Below are 17,884 nucleotides of genomic sequence, written 5' to 3'. Positions count from 1 at the left end.
TTTCCAACTGCTTCAGTGAATCATTGCCATTACCAATATGGGCAGAAATTTACTGTATCAGCTTCCCAGACACTGAACACAGTGTTGGCAGAGCTGATAGATATTAACTCAGTGAGTCAGATAGGGTGTGCTTTTTTTATCTCCAAGGCATACAGCAGCAGCTGCAGCCCTGTCGCCACTGCAGCTGCTGGGGAGAGCTGGGCAGCCAAGGCAGTAAGTGTGGGATTGCTGGTCAGTGGTACTGCAAGACTTACATGGTAAGTGCAAGCTGTCCCAGCAGGTAATGAGACAATCATTGACATCCTGGAGTACTTCCTTGAGGTCATGTTGGTCACATTCAGGAATCTAGAAGAAAACCCAACAAATAACACTACAGCTGTCACTATAATGATACCTAGTTGCAGGCATAATTATCTCAGTTGATAAGCTTTTTCTTGAGACTGTCTTTTTCAGTCTCGCAATGATTCCAAAATTCTTCCTCACTGGAGCTTTGTACCTGTGACATTTTTTACTGTGGGGAATATAACGTTTCACTGATTTTATTTTCTTGCTTCTAGCATACAACACTTTCAGAGACATCTGCTTAAGCAAAACATTATTTGTTTTGTGGAAGCAAAGTCCATACATCTACTCTTTACATAAAGGGAATAGGTTTTATTCCTTGGCAGGAAAAACTGGCTTTTCATATAATCTCTGATAAAGAAATAGCTAGGGCTGAAGGTGATCACGATAAAGCAAAACAAAGAATACTCTCTGCACTCAGTAGGAGCGCACCATGAAAGCAATTTGAAGGTGCTCTGAAGCAGTTGCGTGTGCTGTGGAGTCATTATATGATTGACTTCTGCCAAATGGCATCAGTGGATGAAGTAACAGCCAGAGGCTCATGTTGCTCTTCAAGAGACACCAGACTTTGTTTTCTCTAACTTTTCCATTCTTCTCTGCTTTCAATGTTCCATCTTTTGAATCATTTATGAAGTCCAAATTTCAAAACCAAATACTCTCAGAAAAAGCCAGGCTGTGCAGATCTATAGCTAGAAAACTGCAGCCGCTTCTTCCAGATGGGTGCATCACTCTGTGCTTGTCTTGTCCTTGTGCTTTTCCCCAGCCACAGTCAGCCACAGGTCAAGAGAATGCTAGGGAGATGGATACATCTACCTCTCCTTATGAGCAAACCTACCAACCAGAGTCCACCACTTCTCTGCTACCATACTGCATTACTCTGAAGCAACCTCCTTTGGGCCACCCAATAGTCACCTCAGTTTCCACACTATGGGGGACGGATGCTCTAGGTGCTAGTAAAATAAATTCACAAACATTGGTCTCCAGCTCCAGTTTCTGTCTGTGATATGTAAACACCAAACGTATGACACTTCTGCATCTGAGAGTTTAGCAGAAGGGACTCTTTTTCCAACAACACTTGTGCTCATCCCCTTGGTCTGGGTCATTTTGATGAAGTTTCATTTCAGGTGTATTCGTGACAAAAGACTGGATTCATTAAGTGATTTAGACAGTCTTATCTACATAGTAATTTGTTTTTCAACACAGTTACAACCACATTGACTCATCACATTTCTGCTGAACAACCAGATGGGTACCAGCGCACTGCAGGGAGATCTGGGGTGCTGTGCCGTACTGTCATAATACAGGTTTCCATGAAAAATAATGGAGATATTGTTTTTCAGTAGTGCAGTGCAACTCCGAGCATTCCTCTTTGCAGCAAGGTGGATAAAAAGAAGATGAGATACTCTGCTAACACTGTTTGGCAGTGCTTCTGTTCACACACTGGAAGTGTTATTTGTATGAGGCTATAGGAGTCCAACCTGTTGCATCTTTGCCTCTGGAAGTTAAATATCTGAGTGTGAACAAACTGTTAAGACATCATGTACATCTTATTTATGAACACATAGCCATCTTGATCATATACATAATTTGCAGGTACTATCTGCCATGACACAAACATTTAAAATATGGTAAACCACTGTAGATAGCTTTTCACTTAGTACAAAGGAGTTTGTGCTTTCTTTCAGTGCAGTAAGCAGAAGTTCTTTGTTCTGGAAGAATTTTATTATTTGGCAGAATGCTATATAAAGCAGCCCAAGTGAGGTTTTTTGTTGTTTTTGTTTCTTTGTTGTTTTTTTCTTTTTGTTAAAATGTGTTATTTCTGTAGAATGAAAATTAAAGATATTGGAGACTCTGGTGCAATAGGTTCTCTTACTGGTGAAAGCAAGCTCCTCAGACGAAACACTGTTCTGAAGACGAGATGGAGTCTTAATTGCTCTCAGAAGAAGATTTAAAACAGGATTTCCAGCTACTGCCGGCTTCCAGGGTCTTTTCTATCTCACCAGACAAAAGGATGCAAGTCCTGACAGTGTAACTTCAGGTTTCTTGAGTGCTATACTACAAGAACAACCAACAGGTAGCCCAGCAATGGACTAAAAGGAAACAAATTGCAAGCACCAGCAGGAATTTCTTTTCTAGTCTGCATAAATTACTGATGGGTTAGTCTAACATTTAAGAGAGTTTGCTTGGTTGTTATCCAGTGGCAGATGTTAGGGCTCCAGGTGCAATGACTATCTTGCTCCATCTCCACCAAGCGGAGATACTTTGCAGTCTTCCTCTTTCCCTCAGAGTATCCCTCAGGAGTACTAAGTACTGTGATGGGAGACAGAACCAAACGCAAGTGTAAGGCCAGTCTAAGTGATTGATTATGTGTGATGTTTAGTGTTTATTAGCAGTCAAGCCTTTTCAGGAACCATACTAAGTGTAAAACAGCAACTCTCTTCCTTGCTCTCTGTCAGTATATAGACACACACATGTGCACACACACAAACACAGAAAAGAGCTTAAATTAATTCCAGGAATGTCCAGATGTCCAGTAGGAGGGAAAGAAACCCCAGAACCTGACCATTTGGTTACGCTGTGGGTCCTTTCTCCTTTCTTTCTGTGAATGTAGAAAGCAGCTGATCCAATACATTCTGCAAACAGATACAAATTCACGCACAAGAGCTGGGAACATCTTGTACACAGATGTGAGTCAATTCTTGGCAGGTAGCTAACTGGAGTCAGATTTTCCAGACAATAATTACATTTTCAAAAAAAAAGAATTAAAGAGACATGAGAAGAAGAACTAATTCCCACCAGTTGAGAGTATGAGCTCCGAAATGAAATTCCCTTTTCACATAATTGATTCTATGTAACCTCAGGTGTTGCCTGCACAAAACGTCCTGGAAAGTTATGGTGAATCTTATGAGGGCATCTTTTTCTAAATGGGTGCAGGTTAGACTTGAATTATTGTTTCTGTCCTTCAAGTTGCCCAGCCAGTTCTGATCTGAAATCTGTACAGACATAATAACAATGTAGTATGGTGTTCAAACATGTCCTGTGAAAAGGTCACAAGAAGACCCCGTTATCAATATAGCTGACCAAGGAGAATGGCATGTGATACACCGTTGGTTTTATTGTTGGCTATGAGCCTGAAAAATATTTCCTTATGAAGACATCAAATGCACCTTGCAGACTATGAACTCAGGCAAGTCTGCTGCTCCTATTGCAAACAGCATTCAGCTTCCTTTCAGCCCATTTTCTGATTTCAGCATGAACAGATGTGGCCGGAACAACAAAGCTGTAGGTGGGCTCTGAATGTGCACATTGGAATTTGACTTCTAATTGATATTGATTTCAAATTTTGCTTATTCTCTGATAATAAGTCTTTTTACAAATGCTTGAAAACTGTCTTTTAAAAAACAATACATGAGAAAATGTTGCTTTTTAGTAGAAAATCTGTGTCTGTTTACTTGCCTGTCTACCTACCTGTATCTATCTATGTAGACTGCTAGCTGTGAGAAAGTAGAATGCCAGGAGTCAAAACAAACTGGTTTTGGGCACAGCAGTATAGTTGAATCTTTGTAATCAAATTTTCTGATGGAAGAGCACACGCCTGTGTTGGCCTCTGGCTCCTGTAATGAGCCAGATCTCCTCTCTAAGTGGTTGTGGTGTGCCCTGGAAAATGTGGCTTAAGCAGAGAGCTATGCCTGAAGAGGCAAATAGGAGCATAAAGCCCTCCAGCTATAACATGTTTAAGGTATTATGATACCATTTCTGTTTCCGGTGAGGGCTGAAATTTTCTAATATTTTAATATTTTTTGTTAATTTGTTACCAAATTTTCTATGGAAGGTCTTTGCTACCTTCGATGTGAGTTCTCAAGGCACCTCTAGATGTTTTATCTGTTTGTTTAGTGCAGGATAGAGGTAGTTCATGGAAAAGTGTGATCCATAGAGGGTTGGATCATCTCAGAAACTGTGTGTGAGACAGTGTGAGACACAGAAAATGTGTTAGGCTGTGACTCTTCACAGGGTTCTTTAAGCTCCAAGCTGTGGTGTGACCAGATCTTATCAATTTTGATGTTAACAATGACCTTCAGCATTCACACAGCAGTCCAAAGCAAGAGGGTTGGGTAGGAACCACATCTTCATGAGAGCTGGATACCATCACAAAAACAGTGGGATATAATACTTTCCAAGTCACAGAAGTGCCCTACCTTGAGATGGGACAACAGCTCAGAACAGGGAATATTTTTTATTCATTTTAATAGCAGGGTTAGGTGCTTAGTGAGAGATAAAGTGCAGAAGCTAACAGGTAGATTATATACAAACAAGCCATACAAAAATACTTTGATGGGAAAAGTTAGATTAAATATTGCAAGAGATACTTAAACTGTTATGATACTTGAAGACTAAAACAAAGGAATTTTTTTATATCTTCAGTGTCCTTTTCCTAACCAAATTCCTGGGGATACTTATGGCACACAGCCTTACACCTTCCAGTTGTTTCCCATGATTGAAAGCTTCCAGGTTACCCAGCAGCTGTGAAAGGCAACGCTGCTCTTGGCAGCAAACATCAGTGGTGGTTTAGTTCTGAATATGGCTGATGGGAATCTTCTGTTTGACCAAAATGCAGCTGGATTGAGCTCTAAGGGATTTAGCTTTCTGAGGCTTATGAGGGCACACAAGTTCCTAAGCACACATTTGTCTTTGGAACCATCATATACATGATAGGTTTTGTAAGAAACAAGTTTGGGCTGGTAACACTGTCCAAGGCTGCATCGAGGGTGCACCCGAGGGAGAAGGGTCAGCCCTTTTACACATGGTGCTCAGCCCACTTCGTGTTGCTGTGAGGACAGCTTCCTGAGGTGGTGAGGTCATTTTGCCTGGGGAAAGGACACCCAAGGTCCACTGATAGCCTGTAGAAAGCTTCTAAAATACTGGGTATATATAGCAGAAAGCTCTCATACTTTGTCAGTAACAGTCCTCACTGCTGAGCAGAAGTCCGTGTGGTGGACTGGTAGTAAGGAGCTGGCCCCTCTTATTGTTCCTTGCTTGCTTTTGGCCTTTCTGAGGACATGCAAGCTACTGAAAGGGAATATGTACTTGATGGCCTGAAATAGTAACTCTCTTACTGGGCCCCAGATGCAAAAGGACATGATATAAAAAGTGTGTTATAAAAAGAACTAAATATTGATCTGTTCCTGTGGTGAATGGGCGTGAATGCGCTCAAAGTGCTGTTACTTTTGTGGACCTCTTAGTAGAGATCACTGTTTATAAAAACAAACAAATAAACAAAGAAGTAATTAAAAACATTTCAAGTCTAGTCATGTCTGAGCTTTGGGAGTCTGGATACCAGCTAGTTCTGAATCAGGGGTGCCGTGTCCAGTTCCGATTTAAAGAACATCTTATACTTGATGGGCATTTAGGGTAGGATGCCTTAGTCCTCAGATTATTTAATTACAGTTGCCCAGTCTGTGGGGTCTATTATACTTTCAGATGTCCTTGAAGTATTTCTTAATCGTCTGGCTCTTGGAACACTTGTTTTCCACAACTGCTGTTGAAGAGGAAACCTTATGCAATGAGGAATCTAGCACTCACTGTGCCAGGGGGAGAGGGAGTAAGAGCATGACACTTAAGGGTTAGCAGGTTGCAAGGCAGTTTCTGTGTTTTATGTGAGGTTTGCATGAAGTGACTCACTCTTCTTTGGGCATCAACTGAAAACTTGAGGAAAGCAGGTACCAAGGCTCAGTCTGTACCATCTGACTGGCTCTAGGCAGCTGCAAGTGATAGAGTACAGGTGGCTTAGTGTTCAAGTCCCAGGTGCCCAGCTCTTCAGAGGTGTAGTACAAAGGAAACTAGAGATCAAAGCTTTTGGGCACAGCCAGGAAAATTAAATGTTGCAACTTTGAGAACTTAGTTCTGCTTTTGGATCTAATGTCCAATCCGATCCACATACACCATATGTGTCCTGTGCCTTAGTGTGCTCCTGCTCTGTTCCTCTTATCCCCAGCTTTGCTGCTCCTGCTTCCTTAAACAATTATTTTTATTTTGACCTATGACCAAGCAAGTATTTTTGGCTAGGTTGAGCTCTGTATCAAAGCACATTTTCCTTTTCGAACAAAAATAACACATATCATATGTATAACAAATAATCTGTAATTACCTCTAATTTCTCTTCTCCTTAAACACTTCTACATAGTGTTCACGTACTTCAAACCACATCTCATTAGTACAGTTTATCCTAAATTGAGCATAAAGTTATAAATGGAGAGCATACCACTAGCATCTATTAATATAGGGCCAGATTCTACTTCAATCACTACATCCAAAAAGTGCTTATGTGTGCTAGCAAGTTCTGTTTAAAGTAATAGTGTTTTAATTCCTTTTTGGCTGCCTAATCTGGCTCACATTTAGGGATGCAACAAGATTTTTTTAAAGTGTTGGTAAGATGATAAAAACACTTTATGGAAAAAATTTTAAGCCCTTAAAGAAAGTGATAACTGATATCATAAGGATCATTCTTTCCATATCCTTCTTGTAGCAGTGTAGAGTCAGGCTCTTCCTCTGAAATAGTTGCCAGTATTTCCAGTTTCACCCTCTTTTTCAAGGGGTTATGACCTCCCTACCAGTAGCTGGAGCAGAAGGTTGTCTTGGAAGCGTTTTTTTTCCGATCTTGAAAGAGTGGCATTGGATTTAAGTTGCAAACTAAAGTAAACCTTAATGTTTGCTAGATACTTTTCTGAGATATTCATTCACATATTAAAACCACATGTAATAGGAATTAGCAAAATCTTCACTTATTCTAAAAAGAAGGAAGCATAGACTGAATGAAGAAGTGGTGAGCAGTGTTATTTTTTCATCCCTTCAACCTTTGTAAGAAATCTGTTTTTAGCAGCAATATGTGTTGTGTTGGTACCAAAAAGGGACTTGAGTATTATGTAAATAGTTGTGTCTGCAGTACCTCTTTCAAGAGACCTAGCATCCTGTATTTCAACCTATTTTCTGTTGATCAGAGAGCTCTGACTTCTCTCCTGGGATTAGACATAAAGCTGAGAGTTAATCTCACATTCACAAAGCCATGCTGCTGCGTGGCTCCTACAGCGCTGTTCTGACAACCATCCTAGCTGTGTCTATGGTCCTTGTATTCCCATCTAGTCTTCTGTCAGTGCTGCTATTCAATTAAAAGCTTCTTTCTCAAAAAAAAAAAAAAAAAAAAAAAAAAAAAAGGAAACTACTCCCTGTGTATTCTCTTGCCAAATAAAACAAACCATAATCTTACCTTCTTTGTAAATTTTTTAGCACTCCTGACATTTTGAAGTCTTCTTGTACTTCATCTTCACTTGAATATAGGTGACTATACCTATATAAATGGCTGTACCTCTTCGCAATAAACCAGATGGACTCCCACCTGTGCACAATGCAAAAAGAGGCTTTGATGATATTTCTGCTGCCCTTAGCCTTGCCCTGGAAATATTTTCAAATGGTATGATAAGAATTTCTGGTGAAATTTATCTATCTGCTTGAAACCACTATTCCTAGTGTCATCATTTTCCATTCACTGTGTGCTTGGGGACCCCAAACCTTGTCACCAGAATACACATTAATCTCATTTAGCCATTGCCATTTGAAAGCTGACATCTAGTCCATGCTAGTTTAAGGCTCTAATTGATGTATGGCAATTCAGCTCACTGATCTTGGGGAGAAGTCTTATATCTTGACATAATGGTTTATCTTTTTAGACTACAGAAGAAACCAGAGGAATTGACTTGACTAGATGCCATAACTTTGGGATGGTTATGTGAGATGAGTCCTACTCCAAATCTGAGTAATACTTGAGCATTAGAGATGAGATGGTGCAGAAAGGTTTGAAGGAAGAGATAGTACTGCATGTCGCTAGTTGAATTTATAAGAAAGACGGAACATACTTAAAGCTGCTGGTTCTGCACAATAAATTAGCAACAAAGTGCTCTCTGTACTAAAAAAGGTGGGGAGCAAAGAGACTCCTGAAAATTTGAGTGGAGAATTGTGAAGAGAAATACAAGAGTTATTATGAGTGCTTCAAATTTCTTTATCAATACTTTAAAATCATCTAGAGAGTTATAGCAAAGACTGCCATTTTGACCTAAAGAATGAGAAAATGTTAGTCTTCTTTGAATGTCAAAACACTATTCAAAGTTCATGATCTACCAAGATTTCCTAACCTTATCAGGAGAACCTGAAAGAAAATATCTGAGAGTGGGTGTCACCAGACAAAAAGAAATAAACAGGGGCTAATATAACTATGAAATTCAGCATGTGAAAAGATACTAGGCAGACCGTCAAAATTAGAAGAACAAATACACAAGAGGGCAGAACTCTTACTGCCAACAATTACAGCAGTATTACATATCACTTGTGTTCTCACTTATGCTAACGTTATGCTAGTACAGCTCACTTGATCTTTCTGGAACTAGTCCTGATTTTCAATGATGTGAAAGCAGGATCATCCAACATGTACCCTTGCTTTTACTTCTCCTTGGAACTAAGAGCTGAGGAAAGTGGAAACTTCTTGGGACTGTTGATATTATACCCTGCAGAAGACTGGGCTGAGAAGCAGGACTTTAATATCTTTGTGTATATTCTCCTGTTACACAAGAAATTATTTTTGAATGCAATCAAAACATTGACCCTGGATCTTGTTGCACTTAACAGTGGTGTTAAGAGTTCTCTGCAAGCTAGCTGAGCAAAAATAATGAAACACTAGTGAAAGTTCAAAGCCAGGCCTCTCACTTCTGATGGGAAAATCCAGCATATTCTCCAAATCTTATCTTTCTCTTGTTCTGACTTTGAAGACTTAACATGTTATTCAATATATTTAAAAATACTTAAACTGAATAAATAGTGTATTTTCAAGCACCAACTATCTTTGTATGTAAAATAATTTAAAAGTACTACAATAAAACCTTTTGAGCATAGGGGTGCAGGATTTTGTTTGTTTGTTTGGGTGTTTTTTGTTTGTTTGGGTGTTTTTTATGTTTTTTGTTTGTTTGTTTTTGTTTTGTTTTGTTTGGTTTGGTTTTTTATGTTTGTTTCAGTGCTGATGAATAGGTCAGCTCTATGCCTGGCTACTACAGTCATTATCATTGCTACTACAACTACAGCTATGCAACAGAGAGAAAAAATCTTGAGAAAAGGAAACTTATCAATCTTAACATACAGAAGAAACCTTAAGACTTGAAGACCTTTTTATGAAAGGTCTAGCACGAGTAATACTACACTCCCACTATTAGCAGGCTTTCCTGGTTGAGATGTAAGATAGATATAGGGAAAAATGTCAGGAGTCCAGGGAGGTTGTTTTTCTTTCTTCTGAGAACTAGGCCAAAAGCCCAACTGGGCAATTTGCTGGTATCCTGAACCAATATTATTCTCTGAGTCTCATTAAAACAAAAGAAAACAAAACAAAAACCCTGCCTTTGTCTCAGGTCATTCCAGAACATTTGCCCTCCCCTGTTATGTATCCAGGCAGGAAATGTTTTTCTTCTTTTAAAATGAGCAATGCAAGGATATTGTGGAGAATGCATGTAGGGCATTATGCTATCAGCTCCCTCCAGTTGTTTATCATGGCCATTTTCAGCCCAAACAGGGACACTAAGTTCTCTTGGATTCTCACTGTGCTGGCAATGTCGCCTGCGTGTGACAAAAAACCCCCAACAATCACTTCCTGAGAAATTTCAGAAGATTAGTTTTCTCAGCCTTATCTCACAGTTTAATTCCAGTGCTGAAAAGAAATGCAGAATTTTGCAGCAGTCTTGCCTGTTTACTCTGCATTTGTTGGTGATAACTGTACAGTTTGCCTTCTCACATTCTTTGCTTCTCTCTGGAGGAGATAATAAAGGTGACTTACTCTCCTTTGCCCTGTGAATGGATGTGGCCTATGTGTAAGGTCACTTGAAAAAAACAGACCCTCAGCTGCAGTCATGGCTAGGGGCCTTTTCTATAAAAATGCCTTGTTTTGCTGGAGGCAGCAAACTGGGCAGGATTACAGCATGCCAGCAATGCACAGGAATTCAGGGCTACTTCCTAAGCACAATTTCCAATCTCAGCATGTCTCTCCACAGCAATGTTGCGTTACGAAATGAATGTGGATGTTTTACACAGAAAGCTTTGCATTATGAGGGCCAGCCACGGTGCCACTCAGGCCAGAAGGAATTCCCTATCAGTTAGGTCACCAGACCAAGAGCGTGGCAAGGGCAAGGCTCCTTTCTGCACACGGTAAGAGGAGGGAACTGGCAGGAATGGAAAAGCCGTCACACTTTTTCAGTCCTTCTTCTAGAGAAAGCAGTTTTCAAGCTATTCAAGGCTTAGTGGTGTTAGCTGCTTGGTTATTTTATTCCCTAGCTCGTGAAAATTCTCCTCTAAGGATATTTTTTATATGTTCACAACAAATAGCATTTTTAATTGCACCCTGAATAGAGAGCAAAGCTTATTTTCTAACTGTGGGTGCCAGCTGGAGCGTACCGGGCTTGTTTTCTTTCTAAAACATAGACTTTCTTTTCTGCCTTAGCAACTACCTCCCACTTACTCTCCAAATACGTATTTGATGCTTGGTAATGATCACTCTGGTGATATTACCAATGAGAGGAAAAAGGCAAGAGGATGATCAGAATGATAGCTGCAAATTTAAGAAGCCTGAATTAAAATCTGTCACAGACTTCCTGTGTTATCTTGCACAAATCACTGAGCCATAAGGCCACAACAGGCTGCATACACCTCGATTTCTGTGCTTCAGTTTTAGGTCTGTCAAATGTGAAGCGTAGGTTTCTATTGCATGAGTTCATGTAAATACAAATTGCCAAGTTCCTAGCTATTTGCTGTAATGGAGACCATGCTGATGTTTAAACTAAGGCTTCTGAAAGGGATCATTAAGATACATGGCAAGAGGAATTGCTTTTACTTATTTGTTTGTTCTCATCATGAGGAAGCTTGGTTTGAACACAGGAATAAGTGCTGTGGAACTGCAGAAGAGGATTTCTTCATCAGGAACAGATGAACAGATCCTTGCAACCTTGTTAAGACAAACTGCTCCTCTCTCCTTAGGTATTCCAGAAGAATAAGTGTATAAGAATGATTGAAATAATAAACTCTCCTGAAAAATTAAGGCTTTCTTTTTGAGTAGTCCAAGGTTTGGTTGTTTCTCAGGAAGCAGAGACCTGTGGCCTGTTAAGATGAAAAAAAAAAAAAGAAAAACAACAAACAAAACAAAACACTAGTTAGCACAGACTAGCACAGTAACTGTTAACAATTAGTATCCATTTCTTGACATATCTCCGTAGTGTATTCATGGCTCCAAATAATTCCACAATGATAATTTTCTGCCTGGTTTTGTTTGTTTTGTGGGATTTGGAGTCCATTGACATGAGTTATAACTTAGAAATACAGGAAGATAGGAAACAGTTAATTTCATTTCAATAATTCTTTTGTTTTCTTCTTCTCAAGTACCTATCCAAAGCTGTCAGCAAACTCATAAGTCCTGATCCCAGGCCCACACTGGTAGAGAAGGAAATGATTAGCCCCAGTCAGAGTTAAGACAATGGGCTTTTGGAAATGATAAACATACTCAGGCACTGTGGTCACAGGGCTTTTTTGAGTGAACCAGCATAAGGTTCAGTTTGCAGTTATCTACTGTAAGTGTACTGCTGCCTGAGGGAAAGTAGTCCCTGTAGTTCAGGGTCTGAAGGTAAGTGCTGGAGCAGCCAACGTAGTATGAATAGCAGGACAGAACCCGCCCAAAGTTTCCCACAGCTTGATTCAAACTCAGCAACACCTACTGGCAGCAGAGGTAATATTTCAACTGGACAAGTTATTCTTCAGTTTCTTGTCATAAAAAAATAATGCTCAGTTTTGCTAGTGCAATGCAACCATAAACCCTTGTGCAGCAGTGACAACTTCAGAGTGACAGCTGTTTCCTACCCGCCAAAGTCACCTGCAAAGTTTTTAGTGAGCTGCAACGGTGAGAAAACTTAGGAGAACAGCGTTATTTTAATTAATGCTTTTCTTCTGAAACCTTAATGTTGTTAACTTTAAGAAGTCATTATAATGCTGGCATGAGGAGGAGACAAAGCTGATGGTTTTTAATGAATGCAAATGTGGGGAGGAACCCATTTTCATCTTCCAAGAAGCAGAAGGGATTAATCTAAAATAACATACTTAATTACTCCAGTCAGGCCTTCTTCAGTGAGAGGCAATAAAAATAATAGCCTGTGATTATTTCTATATTTCCGAATAAAAATGTTGATGCCATTAACTAAGGAATATTTCTGTGACAGCTTGAAACAAATGTCTCCAATGCACTTTTAATGTAGGTTTTAAAGGTTCATTATTCTTGGCTAATTGCATGCCAGTTGATCATTAAAAACAGATTTGCCAAGGCTTAGGAAGCATGCATCCTTTACATGAATGTTAATCCTCAATAAACATGCTTTTAACAATCAGTTGGTTCACTTTATATGTATAGCAGGGAATTAAAGTCACAGAATGTTCGTAAGATGCTTAAAGTACTACTATAATTTCCCTATTTATCCTGTACTGTCTTCTCTAATCAAATGGAAACCCGATTAATGCATAGACACAAGACAGTTTTCTCATTTGGCTTTTGCCAGATCTCCTCTTAGGAGAAGTTAATTTCTGATAGATTGCCCCAGTTTAATACTGAAAGTACATAAATAAGATGTTGACAGAAAAATAGTCTGTCAAAAAGAAAAAGTGCACCTCTTTAGTTCATATGAAGAACTATTCAATGTGAATCAATCTGTATTTTCTGAAAGACATAGTTCTGCCCTGAGCCTAGTGGCAATTGATTCAGGCCTAAAGGGTTCATAATGGTCTCTCCAAAGACTGGAGACAGACTAAAATTTGTCTAGTGTCCTGTTACAGAGAAAATTTAATATGCAGATTCATTCAAAGATTCACAAACATTGCAGTCATTTAAATTGTGTCAAAACAAAAAGCCTTGCTCTGAAATCTCTTAATCTTTGAAGACAAAAGGTTAAAAATCCAGGTCTCAATTTTGTAGTGCAGCTAATCTCCAGTATCTAAGGCATGGGTGAAAAGTGTTTTCCAGTAGAAAACCTGTAAAAACAGGCAATGCCATCTTAAAATTGGGCAAAACTTGCTGTTCTAGCTTAATTTAATTTTGGGTACTTGACTTCATTTCAACACAAAATTCAAATCAAATTAAGATTTGATAACATAAAGAACCAAACAGACACAGACACTAAGTGGAACAGCAAACCTTTCCTCATTCTAATTCCAGTCTTTTTGTGAGTTGGAGCATATAGAGTTTTTCCTCTCATTCTGATATCAACAAAACATGCATGCAGTGCTGTCCGTTTTTTGTCTCAATTCTTTATACTTTTTCTGAAATTGTGAAATATTTCTGTTGAGCTCTCTATTAGTCTATGTATTTTTTATGTAAAATACATTTATATGTTGACACCTTCCACCACAACTTGAAAAATGAAGCATGTGGTTGCTTTTCTGGTAAGTGTAAGGCTTTAAATCCCTTCTCTACTCAACCATATAGCTAAGCAGAGAGGAGATCTTTGCTATATGGTGTGTCAGAGATAATTGCTTGTCTTCTCTCAGCTCTTCAGTGCCATCTATGCAATTATTCAATACAGAATTAGTTATTTTCACATCTTCTGGTAACATTAAATATACACATCTTTGTGTATATGTCCCCTCATCCCTGTAGGAGGAGAATGTTGCATCCTGCTGCTTGCTGTTTGTTCTGCTAAATACCTGAGTGGAGGAGGACAGGAGGCTGCCTGCAGAGCTGCCATGTGAATTGGCCCGGCACTGTTCCATATAATCCAAATTACTATACTGCCTGTAAAACCTGTTAGCATACAGTAGGAGAATGTGCGAAGTGTTACTGTAGAGCAAAGTTTTCTGAGATTCACAGATTCTTACTGTAGAGAAACTGCAGAACCTAAAGCTTTTGTGGTGACAGGGAATGAAATCCTGGTTTCATTTAGGACAGCAAGGATTTTGCCAGTGATGCTACCAGGTGAGATCTGATCAGGTAAGGTGCAGGGGCCCTCACTTCTAGTAAATCTCTGGCTATCAAAGCTTCTGAAGAAAAGCATTTTATCTCTTCTGGGGGATGGTATGAACCCTTCACAGCTGAATGATCTGCAGGATGTGCGACTAGGAAAAGATTCGTCTTTTCCCTTGACTATTTGGAGTTTTCTGTGGTTATGGTGCAGATCAAGCAAATGACATAACATTGTTTGCATATAGGTATGCAGTTTGCCTCTCAGATTTACTACAAGAGATCACAGGCTTAGCGAACAGTAAACTTTCTTTCCCCTTCCCTTCCCTTCCCTTCCCTTCCCTTCCCTTCCCTTCCCTTCCCTTCCCTTCCCTTCCCTTCCCTTCCCTTCCCTTCCCTTCCCTTCCCTTCCCTTCCCTTCCCTTCCCTTCCCTTCCCTTCCCTTCCCTTCCCTTCCCTTCCCTTCCCTTCCCTTCCCTTCCCTTCCCTTCCCTTCCCTTCCCTTCCCTTCCCTTCCCTTCCCTTCCCTTCCCTTCCCTTCCCTTCCCTTCTTTTTTTCTCTCTTTCTCTTTCTTTCCCCCTTTCTCTCTTTCTCCCTTTCTCACTTTCACTTTTCCTCTCTCTCTTTCTCTCAGAATTGCTCAGACCTGAGGTTCTCCAAACTACAGTTCCTTCACAGGGTTTTTTTCTATTCAACCCCCAGGGTGAAACAGTAGGTGCACTGTAAGGTTGAGAATTAGCTTCTGGGCAAAATGCTAATGGTCAGGCTGCTGACCCACTTTTCACAGCTGGCAGGTACCTGCTTCCTCTGAGGACATCCCTGCTACAGAGAAGATTTGGGTTCCTGGAGTGTTACATGTGTACAGCTGCTCATAGGAAGTGGAGAAATAGGCCTTCTTTGCAAGCAAATTGTCCTATTAGTCCCAAATCCAAGACTGACATTTTCTTTTCTGGTTGGAAGCTAAGACTGGGTGGCCCTTGGCTTCTTGCAAATGGACATTTGCTTATGAACAGGGCTCATGTGATGACATTAATGGTTGGTGATTAGTACAAGGAAATACCAGGCACATGGCCTGTTCTATAGGGGGTCATCAAGCTCAACATGGTAGCTGTATTTCAAGAAAATGCCTAATAGCCTGAAGACTTTCTAATAGTATTAGAAATTTAATGTTCTGGAGTAAAGTAATCGAATCTCATGCTTCAGGGGACACGCTGTTCTCTGCAGGAACCAGGAAGGCATTTCCCCCCACAAGAGCCTTATGCAGTTGTTTGAGTGGTTTCCATCTTTCCCAGTGTGACGGTAAATGGAGGCTGTTGGAGGCAGGATGCTGAACTGTATGGAGTGACCCCCACATATCTGTGTCCCCATGTAGCCCTTTAAGGAGCTAAAGATTTCAAATCCTATAGAAATGAATGCATTATGACAGGAAAGCTCCAGCAAAATGCCTTCCAAGTGAAACCCTGGGCCAGCTTTCAGTCTCTATTAGGTAGGTACAGTTCTCATTGAATTCACCGCCAGAACAGAGAACAGTACTTGGCAAGCTGTTTCTAGTGAGGAAAAATGATTGATGCTTAGTGTCAAGTGCTTGTAAAATGATGTGGCACTTGCACATAGTGTCTTTTCTGAGGTAGGATGCTAGCAACCACATCAAAGCAAAGCAGAGTGTTCATAGCATCAAGCTTTTGTTCTCCAGCTCCTTATGGGCTGTCATGCCAGCCACCTTTTCTGTATGCCCATCTGATAGAATCTGTGCCATGTTTTGGCTGGCTTCTGCTCCTCTTCTACTTTTAATTGTTTCTGTGGCTTTTTCTTTTTCCTTTTTTGTTTTATTTTTCATTCTCTTCTGCACAGCTGGAGGAAATAATTTTTCAGCTATTGAATTTTTTACTTTGATCTGGCTAATGTAAAATATTTTAATCCAGCACAGAATATGATGCTGCCACTTTGTCATTACCAATTTTTTCTCTCATGGGAATATTTCTGTACACATATATATGTACTTAACAGTAGCATGGACAAAAGCAAATCGCTTCACCAGGGCAACTTTCACCACGAGTTCAAGCCAACATTTGTTTTTTTCTGCCTGGAACAAAATGTTTAAGTATATTTTTCTCATGACATCACAGTCGATGTACTTTTTGACCCCACAGTCAGTATTCTTCCCTAGATACCCCATATTTATTGTTATTGTTTTTCACACCCTTGTAAAAGGTGCGGTGTTTTAGCCAAGGAGGATTTTTGAAATGCTACATCTCAAACACTTGAGTCTAGAAAAGTAATTGTCCCCTCAGTCACTTGGTGAGTTTAATCACCAAAACTATTTGAGTTTGTGCACAATAAAAGCTAGTCCTCTATCTGAGAGAAAGGTAGCAAAGTGGAAAAAATAATCTATAATTTGTTTTTTTTATTTACAAGTTCAAGAGGGAAAAAAACTGTCTCTAATCTAGTGGAAAATACAGAAAAAGTAAACAAGTAGGAAAAATATAATGCAGTCCATAACAATGTTACCTTTACCATTCCACATGGAAACAGCAGAACAAGGCAAAATGGTTCACAGAAAAGTACTACTACTAGAGAAAAGCTTCCAGCTTTCATTCTTCTTGGGATTATCCTTTCTCCTTGAACACAGACTATTGCTGCATGTTGGGGTCTACCTAGACAGGCTGGAGCACATAAGCTCTCAAAGCTGTGCAGCTTTGAGGAGAAGCAGCAAACAAGCAATGAGACAGGAAAGCAAGGAGTGACAGCATGTTTCAAGTGATGGTCTCTTGTACACATTTATCTGAAGGGAGCCAAGAATTATTTAATTCTGCTTTGCACATCTTTGTGAAATTGTTTGACTTTTAAAATATTATGATCTTCTTGTTCTTCCCCAGGGTTTGATGCAAATGGCAAACTTGAGAAGAAGTCTGAAGGAGATGAGGACTATGGATTAAAAGAAATGTTTTGGGGAATGGAGAGTGATTGACCTGAAGCAGGAAGAGACTGTAACTGTGCTTTGTGATACAAGAGGAAAAAGTTAGGAGGGACAGAGTTTTAAATGAGGAGAAAAGGAAAAGGAGAAGAATTGTTGCCCTCATGCAGGAAAAGAATGAAATCCAGTAGAGAAATAAAAGAATATAATCAAACCTTTTTGCTAGTCATTTTGCTTTTCATGAATCAGAATGCTGAAGTCCTGGAAATCAGTGGAAATCACTGGAAGCAGAGATTATGACAAGCACAGCTGCATATATATGGAACACAGCTGCAAGCAGCTTCTAGGGTGTGTTTTAGCTGCTCCAGTGTTTCAGCAGAAGACCACCATACACTCAGTGAGAAAGATTGAAAGTGGTCTGTGATCATCAGCCAGTTAGGCACAGCTCTTCTGGGCAGAATGAGAATGAATGTACAGCCTGCAGATTTGTTGGTGGATTTGAAGGCAAGAGGAACCTGAGTATCCAGGCAGGGAGAGAAGTATGCAGGAGAGAGATGTGAGAAGGTGAGTCTGTTCCACCAAGAGCGATTAAGGCACCAGCTTTGTTGCCATT

The 17,884-nt window shown here is 39.9% G+C and overlaps 1 long non-coding RNA gene across 1 annotated transcript in view; it reads left to right on the top strand.

Moving 5' to 3' along the window:
- Positions 1-17,474, top strand: part of LOC309437230 — a 49,638-nt gene extending 32,164 nt beyond the window's left edge. The window contains exon 3 of the long non-coding RNA XR_014183513.1: positions 17,234-17,474. This is a non-coding gene — a long non-coding RNA (uncharacterized lncRNA). The remainder of the gene's footprint in view (positions 1-17,233) is intronic.
- Positions 17,475-17,884: the final 410 nt, after the last annotated feature.

This window comes from Streptopelia decaocto (assembly GCF_964273445.1).
Source record: "Streptopelia decaocto genome assembly, chromosome: 3".
Classification (NCBI taxonomy): domain Eukaryota; kingdom Metazoa; phylum Chordata; class Aves; order Columbiformes; family Columbidae; genus Streptopelia; species Streptopelia decaocto.
Note: the sequence above shows the minus strand (reverse complement) of the source record. Positions and strands in the feature narration are given on the sequence as shown.